We start from the raw sequence: 789 nt of genomic DNA, 5'->3' as shown, positions 1-789 counted from the left end.
GCCCGAGGCGTGGGCAGAGCGAGCCTGCAGCACGGCTTCCCCAGTGACTCTGCTTGCAGTCAGCTGCGAGACGGCCTGTTTGCTTCACACTAGAGACAGTAAAGGGGGTAAAACAAGATCTGTTTGTTCAAAACACCGGGACTGTTTAGCAACCCAGACCTCCCGCTCGCTCCAAGCACTTGCATGACGTACCGCGCTCACAGCCTGCAGCCCGTGCCCCGTCCCCGGTGCCTGCGCGCAGCCCTCAGCAGTGCTGGTGGGGTGCTCGGGTTGCAGCTTCGGGGGTGTTGCTGCAGCAGTTTCTTGCTCCAGTTGCTTCTCTCTGCAGTAGGCATGCCAAAGAGATACTTCTGCACAAACCCAATCGAGGGGCATCGATGAGAGGAAGGAGGAAAATCCTGCTGGGGGGGAGAAAAAGCTGCTAATTGCAATTGTTTGGATCCAGTTAAAAAAAAAAAAATCTAAAACCCAAACCCATCATTGGAAATACGAAAAATAAACCCCGTCTTCTTGAACAGAGGGCAAACTCTGCTGAGTTTGTGTAGCCTGCATCTCTCTCTCCTGTCTCCTCCCGTCTGCCCAGGACACGTGTTTCCATACGGCTGTCTCTTTAAAAGACCAGCACTTTCCAAATTATTCAAAGCCAGCCCACTGCTCACTAGCAGAAGAAATCACACCCGAGGATGGGGCAAGGGCATACGTGAAAGGCGGCTGGGGTCTCATTTCAGCCTCGAGGCGAATGCGACGACCCGCCGCTCCGTTTCGTCCCTGTGATGGGTTCCTGGCGCA

Source organism: Phaethon lepturus, unplaced genomic scaffold (assembly GCF_000687285.1).
Source record: "Phaethon lepturus isolate BGI_N335 unplaced genomic scaffold, ASM68728v1 scaffold35222, whole genome shotgun sequence".
Taxonomy (NCBI): domain Eukaryota; kingdom Metazoa; phylum Chordata; class Aves; order Phaethontiformes; family Phaethontidae; genus Phaethon; species Phaethon lepturus.
The sequence above is the reverse complement of the archived record's forward strand: the minus strand, read 5'-3'. Positions refer to the sequence as shown.